Source organism: Pipra filicauda, unplaced genomic scaffold, assembly GCF_003945595.2.
Source record: "Pipra filicauda isolate LSUMZ 115617 unplaced genomic scaffold, ASM394559v2 scaffold47_size6085603_pilon, whole genome shotgun sequence".
NCBI classification, from domain to species: domain Eukaryota; kingdom Metazoa; phylum Chordata; class Aves; order Passeriformes; family Pipridae; genus Pipra; species Pipra filicauda.
In genome coordinates, this window is record NW_024104620.1 from 3,912,867 (window position 1) to 3,931,705 (window position 18,839).

An 18,839-nucleotide genomic window follows, 5' to 3' on the forward strand; every position below is an offset into this window, starting at 1 on the left:
GCTGTCCTTTTCCTGTGCTTCCCAAACCATGTGTGAGCTAACCACAAATGCATTGGGGTTTCTCTTCTACACCCATCACCTCCCCCTGCTCTGAACCTGCGCTGGTGAAAAAGGGGCAGCACATTTGGTGAGGGTGTAGCAGCTGCTGTGAGAGCACAGCACTCACCCCTTTAGCATGAACAGAGAAGAGATCCCATCAAACAGGAGCTGGGCTTGGCTATGGAATCTGGGATTAGACATCTGGAAAACCACCTGAGGAAGCAGGCTTGGGAAGGCAATGGGGCATTGAATTCCTTATCCTCCCTGCCTGCTGAACACTTCCAGCCATCTCAACACAACCTCAGGCGTGTAGAGACACAACCTGCCCATGACAGAAGGAAGGGTGACAGCAGGAGGGATGGGGAGAGAAGGACAAATGACACGAGGCGGACGAAGACCAGAAGCAGGTGACAGGTACAGCAAGGCCAGAAAGCAGAAGGTGCAATTTGGAATCCACAGAGCATCTCAAAGTAGTGCAGGAAGCCACATTCCACCCTGAACCAGAGAGCAAACCTGGGAGCCCAAAGTGTGGGTGCAGGGGTGTGGTAAGTCCTCAGCTGGGAAGGACTGGCTTGGCCGTACCAAGCAAGACAGTCTCTGGCTTCAGAGACCGAACACAGCCCCAGAACAGCTCTGCTAACTCAAGGAGAGTTTTAAACACTACCCTAACTCCCTAGGTTAGAAAAAACTTCCTGTTTGCAGTCTGGAGCCTTCCAGTTTCCTTGAGGATGAGCAGTGATGAGTCCAAAACACTGGTCTGATAACGAAACAGAAAACGAGAGAAAGCCCGTGGGCCTGGGGGTTCCCACGACTCCCTGAGCTGAGCAGTTCTTCCTGCCTGGAGCCAGGAAGAGTTGCCCAGGGAGATCAAACCTGCCTTGCAAAGACCCAAATCCAAGTCATGCAAATTCCAGCCTTCCTCCAAGCACTGATACCGGCACAGGGACTCTGACTTCATCAGATGGATGAAGGAAATGGAAAAAGGAGGGGGGACCTTACTGCCTACACACACATACACACCCCACCTCAGGCAATGGAGGGGGTGTGAATAATGGAGCAGGTTCCACAGCCAACAGCATCCAGGGTCGAGTCAGTAATCCCCTTTTTCCATTTCCGTTTGCTATTTGATGTAATTATAGTTTTTGATTGAAATCCACCCGGAGTGTAACCCCTCTGCTTAATGCACTGTTTAAATCCTTGGGTACACAACCACGCTGCTCCCCAGACTCGCCTGGAATAGGAAACCATTTCAATGCCAAAAATAAGTCTTTGCTTTCTTTGGTAACGCCCTCAGTCTTGGCTCAGCCTCTGCTACACCCACCAAAGGAGCAGGGCAGGGAGTTTGAGAGGGTTGCCCGATACCACCCATGGGCTACTGACTTCGTGCTAGAACTGGAACCTGCAAGAGGGTTTAAAAACTTTTGAAGGCTTTCTTTAATGCCAGACACAAGGAGAGGTCACACAGTGGTACGGACAAAGGACCTGGAGCCTGGCCTCCACTTTCCCAGTGGATCTGCTGCTATCCAGACCATAAATAGTAACAAGCCAAAACTCCATCCTGCCTTCGCGTGGGGTAAACAGTGGTTTCTGTCCTGAAAGGCCTCCTGAGGATAAAATGAATAGACATTCATAGTCCAAAGGAGAGCTGGGAGATCTACCTCCCTGCAAAATCAGATCTCTGGAGCTGGTTTTTCCTCTCCAGTTCACTCTGTACCACTTGGCCAAGAATGCAGGGCAACAGCCAGACCAGGCGGCCAGACACCAAACGAGCACCTGAGCAATTACAGCCCACAGGAGGAGCAGCCACAGCAGAGTGACTGGGCTGGCAGCAAAGTCCCAGTACTGCTGGAGAGGACTGCTTTGGAATAAGCAATGTTTGAGGTGCCCATCAGTCTGCTGGCTATCAGAAGGAACAGGGTTCTCTGAGCACTTCACACCCAGTCAGTACCTCTGTCACTGTACAAACACCTGGTGTGGTTGGGGAGGTACATAATACACAGACTTGCTTCAAACAAGCATCTCAGGACAATGAACAAATGTACAATTTCACTAAAATCACAAAAAAAAATCTTAATTCTCTGATTCAGGAGAGACTCAGCATGGCTCCCTTCATTCAAGTGTTGTGTGAAGACTGAGGTGTGAGCAAGGTGGACATCAACAGAAAACAGTAACTCAAAGCCTTCCCCGGCAGGGGAACAGGACCTCTGGGATTTGAAAAAAGGGAATTTACAACTCCTGTTCCACACCTCCCTTTCCACAGGGAGAATGAAGCCCTCACAGTTACCTCGTGAGATTTTCAGACCTGTGGCAAAAACTCAGAATAAGTCTAAGAAAGCTGCTGGGCTTTGGATGCTTCTACACCCTGAGACACCTCCCTCCAAGAGGCACATGGCCAGCCCAGTGCAGGACCTTTGGAACCAAACATGGCTCTCTGGACCCGATTCTTGTGGCTCGGCCTTTATAGGATCATGAGAACAGCACTGTTATAAACAACTTTACAAAGGTGAAAGGGACCAGGTAATCTGCCCATCCCTTTCCATTTGGTGCCCAAGAGGAGTCCTGGGTGAAGGAGGAGGTCACTGAACCAGCCTCCTGGGCTGGAGACACCTTCCCTGGCAGCGCCGTGACTCAGCGGTGAATCAGAGCCCGGATGGGCCGGGCCACGGCAGGAAGGTGAAGACAGCACAGCGAGAGAAAGAGAGAAGTACAGGCAGCATGGGAAGTGTGGGTCCCCTGGGCCGGAAAGCAAAGCCTGCCCAAGGCTCCCACACTTCTAGGAACTGTCTGTCACTGGCAGCATCTGTTAATCAGCTGAGCCCCAGCTCCCGCACCTCCTTCACGGGCAGCGCGGGCACGGCCGTGTCTGGGGGCACCCCCTGCCCTGTTCTGCCCCTTCCCGACGCCCACGGCAGCTGGAGCTGCTCACCAGCACAAACCTGTGTCTCACCAGCTCTTCCCACTCTGCTCCAGCCCTTCTGCTCAGTGGGCACAGGCAGGCAGGTTTTTTTTCTCTCTCCTCATCAGATATCTCTGTCTCTCTGAAATATTCAGATGATTTGGTTTTGTTCTCTTCTCCCCCACATCAAATCCTCCCCCTGCTTGTGGAAGCAGTGGATTTCACCCAGGCACAGGAGGCTAATTTACACCCTTCAGGGTTTAAAATAGCAGTGGCGTAAATGAAAAGTCCAATTTCTTCAAATTTGCATTGTAAAACCATCCTTCAACTTCCTTGAAATAAATTTTACTATTTTATTAGTGCAAACAAAATGGTAATAAAACACTAATACAGCGCCTTGTATCCAGGGGAAGAGCTAAAATTAACATAGACCGAGCAGTGTTTGCTATTACATTCAATTACCTTTTTACTTGAGATTTACATTCTCATCCCCTTAATCTCCATAGTGGTGGCTTTGAAATCGTTCCCCACAGTCATTCCTGTGCTCGGAATGGACGGCAGGAAAGCCGCCACCACGGCTCCTGCTGCCAGCACCCCCGTGCCAGCCCCTTCCCTCGAGACCCCTGGGCAAGTTTCCCCGGAGCGCCTCCGGAGAGGAAACGCAGCAAGTGTGTTCACCTGCCTCTCTGGGTCTCGCTCGGGCCCTAATTTCCAAACTCCAGACAAATACACGAGCAGCAAAAATACAGCCCGTGTTCCGTAGCTGCCTTCAGTCTGGCTCTGGAAACTGCTCCTTAATTCTCAGCCACAAGCTGTGTTGGAGGCAAGTTTTATTATCTCCACTGTGCAGATACAAAAACTAAGGCAAAGACTGAGGACCAGCGTCGGAATGTGGCAGCTCCTGGTGTAAATCTGGAGTAGCATATTTTGTAGTGGAAGTGTTCCAGCTTTTGCCTGGGACTCACTGAATTCAGTCTCTGCTCTGGAGTTATTTAATTGGGATCATGTCCTGCAGCCCAGGGATCCCAGATCCCCAGGCTTAGCAGTACATTCAGGAAAAGAGCAGCTCCAGGGCTGTTTGATGAAACTCAGAGGGAACATGCACTGAAAAGAAAGGTCGCTAAGGATCCATGTCCCAGTTAATGCAATACAGGGAATCCACTTCCTCAGTATCAGGGGAAAAGTTTTCACTGGCAGCACCTTTGGATTACTTCAGTGTAACAGGCATGGCAGTGACTTGGCCATTATCAGAAGAATCCCCAAGACACCTCAGGAAAGTATCCCATCAGTCCAGCTCCACACAGTGACTGATACTCGGCTCTTCTTTCTTCCTTTTCATGTACTGAACGTTGGACACCTCCCCTCCTCCCAGCCAAGTCAAAACATTTAACCTTTCTTTGGGGAGCATGGCCAGTACCTGCCCTACAGGTGATACCCACAATTTTGCTCACTAATTTTGACACAACGCTTTGTGATACCTAAATGAGATAAAAGAGATTAATTAAGCGCTGTGTAATATAGTTCTAACCTGGCCAAAAAACGCCTGAACAGCCTTTCATCCTGGACTCCTCGCTACCCAGCTATTCCAGCATTACAGGACCACTGCAGCACTGCACAGAGGCAACAGCTAAGAAGTAACAGGGCAATTTGGGAGGGCAGCAGGCAGCGTTCTCGGGAAGAGCATCTGAGAGGAACAGATCCCTTGAGTGTCACCCCAGCCCAGCTGTACTGAACACACAGCACGTGGCCTGCAGGCAGGTGCCTGGCAGAGAGAGCCTTCACCACCTGATTGGATGGGAAAACACTTGTAACTGCTCCTGCCAAGTTCCAGGCAGCCCAGCAGTGCTGTGTGGCCCTGGCTGGACCCACGGTGAGCCCCAACAAACCGGCTGAAACCCAACCCCACCAGGATCCATTTTGTCCCACACAGCAGAAGGTCACTCTGATTTCCAGCGCCCCTTGGGCAGCTATCCCACAACTCCCAATTCTTCTTTTGGAAGAAGAACGTTGCAGGCAATTCAGCAAGAGATTTTGTGCCAACCTGCAAAAAAGGGAGGTCTGTGTCCTAGCGCTTGGTGGTACTCAGGAGTCCCCCAGGCAGCATCCCTGACAGCTGCCTTCATGGCTCTCTTTGTTTTCTCATCAACAAAACCCTCTGGTTTCTGCATTTTAATCATGATTTGTCTGCCTAGCCCCTAAATTGCTCATCTGTCTCTCCTCCTGAGAAGCATGGTCCTTCATCCTTCCCTTCTAGCCATCTTGATCTTCATGGCTGGAGGAGAAGGATCATGCAAAGCATGTATAAATGATAGATAATGATAGATATATGATAGAATAAATGATAAATCCTGCCCATCCAAATAACAAATGTGTCCCCAGGAAACCTTTCATCTGTCCACCTTCTAGAAGGCAGCACACAAAGGCCCTTGCGCAAACAAAATTATCACAAGACACCTGAGCAAAACAAAAAACCCCAAACAATAAAGAGTAGGAAGAAGAAACCTGCCCAAGGGAACAGGGCTGAGGTTGGTTTCAGCTGGTCTACCCCTTTTTTCTGTTCTCTTTCCCCCGCTCCCCTGAACAAAGGAAGTTTGTTGTCAGGTTCAAACATTTCCTGGGCCTTGTCCGAGTTCCACCTTGTTTTCTTTTTCTCTTTTCCCCACCTTGTACAAATAAAGCAAAAACCAACTGGCACCACCTGTGATGAAAGGACAGCTAAATGCAGAATTTTATCTTTTCTTTCTTTTCTCCCTCCTCCTTTTTCCCTTTTCCTTGGCCAGAAGTTTTGGGCAAAGGACAAAAGGTATTGTTGGGTAAGCACAATTCCAGGGGCTGAGTCACGCTCAGACACTGAAGCTCTGGCTGCTGCTGGGGCACAACAAGCCAAGCCACTGCTTCACTACATGCAACGAAATGCCAGCAGCACCACTGCAAGCTCTGCCAGCCCCAAAGCACAAGGGGCAACACAGAAATTCTCGCAGCAAGAGGAGGCGCAAAGAAATCAAATAAAATCCTGGTACAAATATCTGCACCTAAGAGATCTCAGGAGGAAAGAGTGTCACACAGCAGGGGCTGGATGGGCTCCTCCCTGAAGACAGTAAAGGTTGTGAAGGTCACAGTTACAGCAGTCACCGCCTTCCCTTACAAGAGGGAAGGCCCAGATGCTCCTGGAGCCCCGAGCACAACCCAAGGGGCAGGGGGGGCTTCCAGACCCTCCCTCCACGATGCAGAAAACCATCAACCCATTTCTGGCTGCAAATTAAACGGTGCCCCGAGCGGGCACTTGCTCAGAGCACGTTCTAAAGCACACTGTAGACCCTGCAACTCAATGGTGCATCTGGGGGAGCTGGAGCACGGGCTGTTTGTTTATTTTATGATGCACTTTGGTCTCTCTCAGTTGCACTGTTATCCTACACCTGTTCGCTCCCCTTTCTCCGGGCTGATAACAGGCAGCACGTTGTGCAGTGGGGGCCTGGCCCAGCTCTTTCCGTGTTTAATGAGACACGTGGATTTGGTTCCAGACTATCAATAGTCAGGCAGAGGGAAGAGGCAGAAAATTTCCCTCAATAGGCATAATCAGTTCAGCAGAATGATGTGGAGCAAGGTCCTCATACGGATCGAAAGAGGACAAATGCCTTTGTTGATCAACCCTCCCTTGGGCAAATCCGGCTTCCCCAGAGCAGCCCATCTCCCTTGGGAATCCACACTCACACAGGGTGTTACACTGCTGCTCTGTTTCCCCAACGCACACACAGGCCTGGCCTCTTTCAACAGTTCTGGCACCTTTTCATGGCAGACCCCATGACACACGGAGGCGGCTTAGAACAAGGAATCATGCTTTTCCAGGAACGGGGAATCCAGATTTTCTGGTTTATAAATTTTCCCATCTGGATTTGTTTTGCTGTTCATAGGGTAGATCACCAGAGATAAGGAGAGAAAAGTAAAGAAATATCAGAGCAGTGGCAGCCCCGACGGGCTCAGATGAATTTCGTGCATGTCACAATCTCCTGTTTGGGCAGAAATTTGAATGCATTTTCCAGCAGCAACACAGATAAACTGGCATCTCCCCCAGGGACTGTTTCAGTTTCTGCTGCTGCCTAAGGGTTCTGTGACGTAGGAACTGAGGAGCTTGGACATGCCCACTCTCAAGACTGACTCCATAAGGACATGGTAACTTCTGTGCCACTTGCATGGCAAAAACTAAAATCAGCTCAGGCTTCTTCGTGTGAAGCCCATTAGAAGGGCCTATAGACAAGCAGGTTATTACTTGAAACAGCTGCAATGAAAGACTGTGTTGGGAAAACCCTGCACAAGCTTCCAAGTGGCATAGGAAGGAATGAGTAGGTCATCTCCACGTAACAGAACCAATAGCTTCACTCCCCTCCATGGCACAGGGCCTGTTGGAGCCTGTTCTCTGCAGGAGAATCCCCCAGGATTGCAGCCAGATGGTGTGGGAACAGACCTCCCAAACCCTACCAAGTCATCCCTCTGCTCTCAGGTAAGACCAGGCCCTACCAGGACCTCTCTGCCCACCTCTGCAGCCTTGTCCCAAGGCGCTGAACTGGCTCCCAATGCCACTGGCCGTCCAGGTACAGAAAGGCACCTGTGGACTAGAGCGAATATGGGCCTGGACCCTAAAGATTCCTGCAGGTAAGAGCATCCTGAGGAGCAGAACCAAGGGGCCAGGAGCTGTGCTGCTGTGCTGTTTGCCCTCCCCTGCCACCCCTCAGCTGAATTTACACAGCGAGGATGGCGCAGCCAGCGCGGCGCTGTCAGCTGGGAGCCTCTGCACACTAAGCTCCTGGTTAAATGTTTTCATCAAAACCAGAGCGAGAAAGTGCAGAGCAAACACCACCAATTAGTGGCTGGGATGAAGCGTTCCTGCCAGCAGATCTGGTGAGAGGGGCATGAGTCACCTTAACCCTTTGGGAGCCAGAGCCAGCACAGCTCCACAGGGGAGAGGAGGAAGATGGGAGAAGAAACCTCTCACAATCCTTTTATTTGATACCACTCTTTTTCATGTATTTGTAGGAAGTTGAATTCAGGAGCCAACACTCACTGTGCCTGAAGCCACATTATCCCCATAAACCCCTGCCCTCGCTGTTCCCACACCTGGAGGAGCCTGAACCAGGCAGCCCATCTGCTCCAGTGACGATGGGCGTGAGGTGGTCAGAGAGCCGGGCAGCAGCCCAGGGCAGAGGCTGCCAGGAGCACACTGAGGAGCTCTGGGGTCAGCCATCCCTCAAGCCATCTCTACCTTCCAAGCCCATTCCAGCAAACAGAAAATATGCCATCAGTTTTGCTGAAGCCAAGGGGTCAGTGACAGTAACCTGGCAGTACTCGATGTCTCGTTCCAAGATAAAATGATTTGTCTCGGACCAAATGCTTCCCCATCAGAAACACGATGAAATGGCTGTTAACTGTCCAATTTCTGAACATGTAAGAGGTGATCAAAGTTAACTGTGTGTCTGGGCTAAATTCCCCTTCAAAGCAAGCAACATGCTGCTGTTTGCAGCAGGATTCAGTGCCGACAAGCCAAAAGTTCAGCTTTCTAGGAGTATCCAACATTGCAACATTAGAGGTGTTTAGAGAGAACCGTCCCTTCCACAGCAACAAACCCTGAAGTCAGAACTCTCCTTTTGCTCCCAGTCACTCAAGCAAACACCCACTGACTCCAGCTCAGCACAGGACTGAGCAGACACTGCAGGAAGGGCCCCAGACTGCACATGGACCAAATCCTGCCCAGCTGTGACACCATCCAGCAGAGACAGCCCTGCTGTGCCAGGCGGTGTTTGGGAAACTCTCAGCAAAGGAGGCTCCCCCACAAGCTCCCTGTCTCCAGTAAGGGGCAGGAAGAGGCACAGGGGCAGTGGACCTGCTGCTCTGGAGATCAAGAGGCATTCCCCCCAAGGCAGGGAAGCTCAAAGCCAGGAAAAGATAAATTAACACCGCAGCTTATGTTGGGAAGATGTCTCTCAATCCAGGGTCCAGCAGGGCTGTGGGGGTGCAATCCAGGATCTGGCCCTGCCCAGTTCCACGTGTCCAGAGCTGGGGCCCCCCGAAGTTGGGAATTTCGAGCATACCAGGACTACTGGAGCAGACGGCTTCAGATCCTGCTGAGCCAGCTCGTGGCTGTATTCAAAATTGACTAAATTTACAGCTGTAGGCTGGGAGTTTATACAACCCCTAACTTGTTAGGGATGGCTGACCAAGCCAGAACGATCGCTCCCCAGCCAACAGGGCTCTTATTGGTTAGACCTCTGAGTGCCTGGCAGATTTTAGTGTTTTTCTTTCTATTTTTCTTTTGCATAGGTGGGGGAATAGGAAAGGAAACATTTATTTTTTTTCCTTTCCTCACCAAAGACAAATTAAAATGAAATCTTGGGTGCTATCCACCACGGATTCCTCAGCATATCAGCTGGTACTGTAGCACACCCAGTGACCATCTCCTTGGATGAGGCTGCCGTGTTTTTCTCCCTCAGTGCAGTCTTGCACCATGAACAGCTCCCTGGGGTTCACTGTATTATCACCACAATTCACAAGGCTGTTCTCATCTGGCCCCTTTTGCGTGGACACTTCCCTCCCCATCCACCCCAGACCCCACAAATGCTACTCTGCTCCAGCCTGGGCTGCAGGAAAATGTGGTCTGAGTTGTCTGAGTTTAGTGCAGCAAATACAGTGCCCTGCAAAGACCTTCCTTCCATCTCCTTTGCAAGGAGAAACAGCTGGAGCAGTACCAGACCTGAAGTGATCTGAACCTGGATTCACAAGCAGCAACACAAGGAGCTGCCAAGTAACGGGCAGGCAGCAGGCAGGAGTGTGAGCAGGACTCCAGGAGCCCTCTGATGGGAACAAAACCAGCATCATTCACTGTGCCTGCAAGTGTGGAAGAGATCCAGTCAAGGAAAGCGTGGGGCTCACCTGCACGTAGCAGCCTCAACCTAAAATCCTCTATTTTCACTACAGCACGGTCCCAGGTCTTGTCTGAAAGGCATTTTCAGAAGGAAATTCGAGCATGATGCAACTGCAACAAGGCTGGATGAAGGACTAGGGGGTTCTCCCGGGACTCCCTTTTCTGTGTGACCACAGACAAGCCAAGGACACACACATCCAGGAGCACGAGGTGCTCAAGCATGGTGAGAGGCACACACACCTACCTCAGCCATTATATATGGTGCAGGCACCCTGTTCCCTGCCCTGGGAGGGCAGTTTTTCTAGGACATGGCTAAGGAGCATTAACAGGTCTCTCCTTTACCCTCCGCTCCATCCTGAATACGTAACAGCCCAGAACATCAATACTTTACATGAGTTAAAGAGCCAGCTGAGGTTTTAGGGACTCAGGCAGGATAAAACACTCTTTAGCACCCAGCCACCATGTAAGAAAATTAGAGAAAATAGGGACCTTTGGTGAAGTCTTAAATAGGAGACTGGAAAAGGGGAAATTTCCTCTCTCCCTGCTCTGTGAGCAGGGATCACACTGCCTGCTGCCGCTCCCACAGTTTAAAATACTTAAGTCCTCCAAGGTGCAGCTTAATTTTCTTTTTTAAAAAAGAAAAGTGTCAGTCTAATTAGATAAATCCTCCAAGCACGTGGCCCGGAGTTCGTCATGGAAATTAACCTCCTTGAAAGATCACAGTGACTGAAATAAGAAACTGTGTGTTTTGGCATAGTGCAGTGAAATGGGAGATGCAGGCTGCATTTCATACACCTTCCCTTTCATAAACCTGCCGCGTTTCATATCTGCCCTACTGGCCCTGAGCTCGGCACCAAGACTTTATCTCTGAATGCCTGTTTGCAAATCGCTGCTGAGAGGTTACAATAACCCCTGGGAGAGATTTTGCTGGCTCACCAGTGTGAAAGGACACTGCTCCCCTGGTATAAAGCTGGGCCAGCCTGAGGCACTGGTGGAGGGAGGGGCTCGTCACCAGCAGCCCTATGGAGAGGATGTTCTGCAGACACAGCCACCAGGGAGGCAGCCACGCTGGGAGCTGTTTGCCAGCCTCCCAACTGCTCTGCCAGGCTCACCGTGCAGCACGCAGACAAGTGTGATTCTGTGCAGCCCCCCCCTCTCCCTGGATGGGGATGGGCTGAGTGGGGCAGGAGGAGACACCTCGAAGCCACAGGCTGTGATCACATAGCTCAGTTTGCATTTACGCCAGTTACAATCCCATCTAATTTAGAAGGCTCTGCCTGGCCACACTGGGGAAGGTGTAGGGCTGGGCAGTTCATACTGCTTAGGAATAAAAGTCCTGGTCACTTTGCTACTGGAAGGAGAAGCAAAACCAGAAAGAAAAGAACTGGCTTTATAAGTGACAGTCAACTGCCAGGCCTACCTTCAAGTCCAAGCAGGGACCAGAACCAGACTATTTCGTACTTTTAGGAAATGTTGACCAGTCAACTTTTCTCCAAACCCACCAGACAGACTCTCAGCACTTGCTCCACTGGCCCCTCCTGAGTGCTAAAATGCATTTTGTAGTGGCAGTTCCAAACAGCCCTTCCCCATCAAGGAGATGGAAGGATTCTCTTTCTAAGCTTTCCAGCTCCCACTGTTCTTTCAAAGGATAAAACTCAAAAGCCCCTAAAAAATCTGTCGAGTTCATCTACCTCCTTCATTGCCACGTCTGATGGATGCTGGTGTGTGCAGTGCTGTGCTGCCCTCCCAGCACTGGGACCAGCCTTGCCAGCTGACTTCACATGCAGGAGGATGAGGACCAGCCTCAGAGACCAACTCTGAGGTGACTTGTTGTATTGTCATTGAAATGACAAGCCCTATGGCTCAGAATCTGGGAGCAACCTATGTTGTTTCAAAACAGCATCACTGGTGGCAGCACAAAAATAGGATACCTTCTGGAGAGAAAACCACCCCAAAATGCCACGGCGGGCAAGGAGCCAAAGGCCCCCAAAGGCCCAAACAACTGACAGTCCTGCAGCCCCTTTTCCTGCAGCGCTGATTACACACGAGGCCTCGGCAGCTGGACGGCTCTAGAGCCGCCCCGGGAGCGCAGACTCCTGAACCTCCGGGTCCTATTCTAGAGCAGCTCAATCACGCGTGAAAGGGATTAGCTGACACCTCCCCAGCCACTGCACACAGCGAGAGGGGGTGCAGGCACATCCCTCCCTACAAGGGCCTGTGTCTCCTTGCTACAACTCATTAACCGCCGAAGAAAATAGTTCAAAAGGCAGACAGTGCACAAAAAGCGCATTGGTGTTTCCTCCTCCCTCCAGCTCAGGGTGAGACGTGCTGGAAGGACACCACCAGAGAAACCAGGATGAACTCAGCCCTAATACAGTTTCTTAGCGGTTCTCTGCCAAGTACAGGCAAGCCCCACAGTTCCATTACTAATAACTTAATACCTAATAATATTACCAATGTAACGCTTAACCTTGAAGCCAAGCACCTGGACCCAGAAAAATCAGCATTTAGCAAGACTTCCACCTCATTTTGTTTGGCTCCTGCCAACTGATCAAAACTCAGCATCCACAACTCCCTCCCACCTGCTCCAAGGTATTTGGAGTCATTTTAAAAAAGGTAAAGCTCCTACTTCAGCCAGAAGCTATGGGCTGAACCAGAGAGACAACACTGAGACTGCAGGAGGGGAAAAAAATTCAAGTGCTCCACTCCCTTTCTTTAGGCTTTGGATGCATTAGGCAAATTCCCAATTACAGCAATCCCTTCTGCCTGCAACTGGACTTGAGATAAGAGACCAGAAAGAAGGGTCAGTGGGCACCGCTGAAGACTCAGCATCTTCCATTACACATCAGCACAGTAAGAAGGGCGCTGCCAACCCTGAAATGTTTTTTTCCAAGAGGAACACTCACACCCTTTAAAATGGGTATGGTGAAATCTCCTGGAGAGGGAAGGACTCGGCAATGCCGGCAGGTTCCTGACTCCTTATCATCAGAGCAGGCAGCCCAGCCCCTGAATTCATTTCATCAGTGTCCTCTTTCTTCCTGCTACACGGGCTCAAATCCCCCAACGCGACTGCAAACACGCTGCCAAGGAGGTCGTGTGATATCTGAATCCACAACGGATTCAAAGACATCTCCATGTTTTGCTGTCAGCCTGAAGTTTGAATAAAGGAGCCCACCAGAAAGAGTGAATGAACGTCGCTGGCAGCTGCCAGCAGAGCCTGTGCTTTAAGCCACCTAGTGTCCGAGCAGCGCAGGGAGAGGCTCCAGGAAATTCAGGCAAAGAGAAGGAGTTGAGGCATCCAACAGGAGTGACACGAAAGGAGCCACAGAGAGGGTGCACAGGCTGAGAACCGAGCCCGAGCAGAGGAAGCAGGTGCCAAAGCAGAGCCATGGCACAGCACCCACCCTGGGATGCTGCTCCCGCTGGGGGGTGAGACCCTCCAGCACTGGGCAAAGAAGGGTGGGCAGCAGACTTGTTCCTCACATCGCTGTCTGTCAGAGAACGTCACCATTGGAGGCCAATCTTTCAGCCCCAAGGTCCAGCTGGGCTGGTTACCATCTCTGGGATGCAAACTTGGAGACAACTTTCCCAGGCACAGGCCTGTGGAACGAACCCAAAGCGCCCGGAGCCACAAGCCCTACTAACCCATGCCCACTCCCTTCAAAACCACTTTCATCCACATCTCCTCTCCTGCCCCCGCAGTAGCCCCCTCCTCCTCACTCTCTTTCTCTGTGTCCTCGAGACTCCTCTCACCTTGAGGAGTGTTAGGATTACCCAGCATTTACACTCAATGCTCCTCTTTATTCCTTAAGACTTATTAAGAATGATAATGAGCTCCAAAGCAGTGACACGTCTCTCTCTCTCCCCCTCTGTCGCGCTCTCTCTCTCTCTCTCTCTACGTGCCTTTTCCGTCAAAGGCACACAGGACAAATCCGACCAAAAAAAAAAACCCTGACAATATGGATCAAGGACACATGAGGATTTATATTCTACAAATCCAGCCTTTTTTGTTTTTATTATTTCTACTCAAATTCCAACCCTTTCCTCTTCTTACTCATGTTCTCCCCCCTTTACCCCAACCCTCTTGGACTTTGAATAAGAAAGAAGAAGAAGAAGAAGAGGAGAAGAAAGCTGCTTGCCTGGAAAACGTCGTTAATGTGGAGCTCTTAAACGGTTGATTAATTTTAGCAAAATTTACGATGCGCCCTTGCTTTTCTTTGAAGCTGCAGCCTTATACACCAAAAGCAAGTTAACTTTGAGATCTCTGTGCGAGCCCACTGCCCCCTAATTCTTGGATGCCCTATTTAGGTACACGAATGTACAGGAGAGAAATGCTAGAGCAGAGCATGGAAACAGTCGTCCTGCCGGGTGCTCAGAGTGGTTCGATTCAAATCCCTTTAGCACAGCCTAATAATCACAACCTGAAAACTCCCAACTTCTCGCTGTTTAACTTCCCATAAAGATTTTAAAAAAATAAAAAAAATAAAAAAAAAATCACCAGTCAGTCCTTCAAACCCAAAAGGAAACAGGGAAACATAAACACCAATTCCAGGAGAAGTGTCTCCAAGTTCCATCTGCGCACGCCACAGAAACGCCGGGCTCTCGGCTGCACTGAAACATCAGGTTCTCCCAAAGCCACCTTTAAACCAGCCACGTTTCACCAGAGGGAAAAACCGAGCCTAAGGAGACGTCACGTACTGATCCACCCGTACCCTGAACGGTACCTCAGGATTTCAGTCATCTCCCCAGCTTCCTCCTGCCCAGTATCTGCTTGTATTCTTTGTCTCCCTCTGCTAGACTCTGTTTTTCTGATACAGACATCAGGAGGTTAAGGGCTCAATTATCAAGTCTGTTGAATCCTCAGCTTCACGTTACTTGGGGGGTTCTCTGTTGCTCTTTGGAACTACACTGCAAAATCTCTTCCCTTCTCGGCTTTTCTTTTTCCTCCTTGTAACGTCTGTTTCCGACACACCCCTGTGCCTGAACCCACAGATCTATTTGGGGTAAACGGAGAGAAACCCTGGATTGCTTTGGGAGACAGAAGCATTAATAAAAATAACCGTAAGACTGCACAGCCACACTGAACCTGAAGCACTCGCGATCTTGAAACCCAAAGTAACATCCACATGGAATTTACAAAATATGATTCGAGTGGTTCTAATTAGCCCCAGTCTGTGGAAAAATTGGAAGGAAGCGGCTCTTTGATTAATGTTACAAACCAGAAAGGAAACAGATTTTAAAAGTTAAAGTAGCAGCATTGTGGAATACAGAATCATTACCAGCATACATTTATGATACCTGCTTCAATCGGATGGCTTGGGGTTTTGTTTTTAGGGTTTTTTCCTTTTTACTCTGAGAAAAAAAAAAAAGGAAGACAGGATGCAAGTAAAAGCTTTTGTTTATGGAAGTGTGCGGTGCTTTTATCTCCCAAGGAATTTATATAGCTGGACTGTGTATAAATCCTTCTGAAAATGAAATTAGCAAAAACAAAACAGGGGTGAAGGTGCTGGGGGGGCCTGGGGGGGAATCACCACCTCAGTAAATCATAGTGGATAACCAGCCCCTGGCTTGGCCAGATAGCAAATTCAGCTGTAATAGGAAGGAACAGAGTTGGGAAGGGAAAGGACAAGATTCATACCTGCAGCAAACTCCTGGCAAAAATGGGGGGCTATTTTCAATAAGCTTTTCAAAGTTACTGTGCAAGTTTGCTTGGGCTTGAAAAGAAAAAGGAAATAAGGGTTTTTTTCCAGCTAGCTTGATTGTTTTGGGTGGAGCTCAAGCGTGTGTGTATATATGCTGTATATAAAAATGAATTACTAATTCTTTCCTGGAAACTGTTTGAATTACAATCTGCAAGATACAAAAACACACCTTTATTTTAACACTGATTTTAATACAGATAGAATGGGGGGGGTGGGGGATAGTGAGGGAAAGGTTTTTTTCCCAGTACACAGCAAACCCCTTCAGCAAGAATAACACCCCCCACATGCAGCCAGAGACACACTTTGCTCAGCTGTACAACACCAACTCAACTCCAGCCCTCAGTGGCTTTTCCCTGTACCAAGGCTTCGCTCTGAAACTGCGAGAATGACAATGTCATGTGTGTGGAAAGCTGACACTTGGAGCTTTTAAAAAGAAATGAGGAAAAATAAGCTGTTGACTTCTTGGTTAAAGTATTTTCTTGTTCTAACTCATGTTCTTATGTCACTGGGCTAAAAAAAAAAAAAGAGAGAGAGAGGGAGAGAGAGATATGACTTTCCTTGAATGATCTGTTTAACCTAAGCCAGAGGAAAAAAAAAGAAGTCATTAATTACTTATGTGAGCTATTGCTTCTGAAAGACAATAAACCTGCCTGGTCGCCATGGATATGACATATTTGCTCTGAAAACAACACAATAATTAGCAAAGGGGAAAGATACAAGGAGAATATGCAAACTCCTGAGTTTAAAGCCATAGTGTTTCCTTTTTTCCCCCCTCCTCTTTTTACTTGTCAGAGTCAATTCTGTTTGCAATTCAAATCAAACAAATAAACAGAATACCTACAAAAAAATTTTAAATGATCTACAGCACGACAAATCACACAAAAAAAAAAAAGGAGAAAAATTATCAAGGAAAAAAGATAAAGTCTGGTATGGACAGATCATGAACCACCTGGGTGTTTTCCATATACGTGTATGTGTGCACATATATATGTGAACTGTAAATGTATATACACACACAAACATATATGAGTTATAAGGGTTACAGGCACTATTTCCTCTAGGATTATTCTTTTATTTTAAAGATCAGTACAGAAGCATATCAAGAGGAAAAAGATCTCTGTTTTAGGGAGGGGAAACATTTTGAAGATACACTAAAAGAAAGTACAACAAGGGGTTTCTTACTGTGTTCAACATGCATTTTGTGCTGGTATAGGATTTTCTTTGCAAACCTTTTAACTTTTCTCCAGGAGATGAGCAAAAAACCCACAATTGGTGTGCACTGTGCGTCAGCCTCATCGACACAGCAGCTTACCAGGAGTTCTCAAATTTTAAGCACAAAAAAAAAAAAAATTCTTCTCTCACCTCAATTACTTTTTCTGAAGTGATATTACACTGATTCACATGTAATAATGCAATGGATAAGTTAAGAAATAATGAAAACTGAGTTATATGCAGAGACACTTCTTTGAAATAATTTATAAATGTTGCGGGGAAAATGTTTTTTAGATTGCTCTCTCATTAAGATGAGACAAAGACTATTAAAACCTTCTCTAATGCGGTAGCTTTCTGGATTCTGACCTTCCACATTTAGAAACCAAGTAATAAAAACACCCTAACAAGCACTTTATCTTTGGAGATATTTGACTTTGAACTTATTTTAACATTAAAAAGACTTGGGAGGTATAAAAATAACAATATAGTTGCCACAAGTTTCTGTTGTTGTTGTTTTCACTGCTAAAAAAAAAAAAATCTTTAGAACAAAATAAGCAGATTAAGGAAACATCCCCCTAATTTAACTGGCTCTTTTTCTGTTTTTTTTAAACAATAGTTTTTAGCTGGACGCTTTGATCTTGAAAGGGTTCTGCTATCTTGTGTGATGAGGGGGGAAAAATGATCTGTTTTAAATGATGATGCAAAAAAAAGGATCAAAGCCCTGACTTTCTGTTAGCCATAATAAGCTCTGTCTTGCACAAAGCTTCAACTTCAGGCTTTAATATATAAAATATACAGGAGCCCAATAAAAGCACTGAAAAGGTACAAAGTCTGAAAACAAAAGGGGACGCTGCTCCTTTAAACGTTTTAGTGCATATGGAGTTTGATTTCTGAAAGAGATCAGTTTAACATCTCCATAGAAACCAGCAACAGATTATCATCAACAGAATAAATAACTAGTCTAATAAATTAAACAGGAGGCATAAGATCTGGAAACTTGATTACTGAAGTTCAACAATATTCCCCCATAAACTCTTCCAAACCACCTTTAGGGTAGCTAACAAGGTGGCAGCGACACACGAGATAAAGGGTAGGTGGGAAGCAGGCAGGACTTCTGAAATGAGAAGTCCGAAACCTTCGCAAGAAATTATTCCACGCTGAGAGTCAGCAAATCAATAGAGGAAATAAATTCATCAATGAAGTTTTGGGAGAGACAGCTCCTGTTCCAGGCAGCGGGCTGCCAGGACCCGCTGTGCAGCGCGGCGCGGACAGGAGGGGGCACACAGAAGGTGGACGTGCTGCTCCTGAAAAGTTTCACCTTCCCGGCCCGAAAGGGCAGGAGGGCTCGGGCCGATCGATCAGCCCCGCCGTGGTTCGGGGCAGCCCCCGCCCGCAGCCCACCCCTCAAACTTTGCCGCACAAGTTGCCCGCGGCGCAGCCGGGCGGCCCCGGCGCCGGCCCTGAGGCGAGCGGCGGCGACAGCCCGAGCCTCTTGACAGCTCTGCCGGCGCCCCGGGCCGCCCCCAGCCCCGCTCCAGCCCCGCTCCAGCCCCGCTCCCCGGAGCGGCGCTCCGCGGCCGGCGGCGCTCGGGTCCCGGCCCCGCACCGCTCCTCGCCTCGTCCGCCCGCGCCCCGCGCCCCCCCCGCCCGGCTCTGAGTGACGGCTCGGACACCTGTTCCCCGCGCCCGGAGCCCGCAGCGCGGGCAGCGGCTCCCCCGGGAGCCCCGCTCCGCGCCCCCCGCCCGCCGCCGCCCCGGGCGGCCGCCCCCCGCCCGCCGCTGCCCCGCCGCGCTCGGGGGAAAGGGGGAAAGGGGGCGACGAGGGGAAGGAGGCGGAGGGGGGAAACTTCCTGGCTCCGGATGGCAAATCAGCTGCGCATTCTGCAAATGCCACCGGGTAAAAATAACCTGCTGCTTCGCCCGGGGGCCGGGCACCGGCTGCCCCGAGCCGCGCTCCCGCCGCCGCGGCCCCTGCCCGGGGGGCTGCGGCCGTCCCGCCGCGGGCACCGGGCGAAGCGCTGCCGGCCCCGGCCCGGCCACTTTGCAGAAAGTTCCCTGGCACGGCTCGCCCCGCCGC

At 49.4% G+C, this 18,839-nt stretch overlaps 1 protein-coding gene and 1 long non-coding RNA gene across 6 annotated transcripts in view; one reads left to right on the forward strand and one right to left on the reverse strand.

Moving 5' to 3' along the window:
- CASZ1 (castor zinc finger 1) overlaps positions 1-18,839 on the reverse strand; it is a 274,581-nt gene that overhangs the window by 173,954 nt on the left and 81,788 nt on the right. The window lies entirely within an intron of this gene.
- LOC120324286 lies at positions 7,121-8,395 on the forward strand. The gene is made up of 2 exons (XR_005565462.1): positions 7,121-7,433; positions 7,967-8,395. It is a non-coding gene; the product is annotated as an uncharacterized LOC120324286 (long non-coding RNA).